Here is a 204-nt window from a genome sequence, read left to right as displayed (position 1 = left end):
GTCTTAAAAAAATCCACGCCCACGAATGTAGATTACGGGAGATTATTGACTCTATGAAACGATCCAATGTCAGAATCATCAGCATCCCTGAGGGGGATGCTCCCTGAGGGGGAGCTCTAGAAGAGATATTTGGACAAATTGTAGCTGAAAACTTCCCTAATCTAGCAAGGGAAACAAACATTCATATCCAAGAGGCAGAGAGGA

This window comes from Ailuropoda melanoleuca, chromosome 1, assembly GCF_002007445.2.
Source record: "Ailuropoda melanoleuca isolate Jingjing chromosome 1, ASM200744v2, whole genome shotgun sequence".
NCBI lineage: Eukaryota > Metazoa > Chordata > Mammalia > Carnivora > Ursidae > Ailuropoda > Ailuropoda melanoleuca.
The sequence above is the reverse complement of the archived record's forward strand: the minus strand, read 5'-3'. Positions refer to the sequence as shown.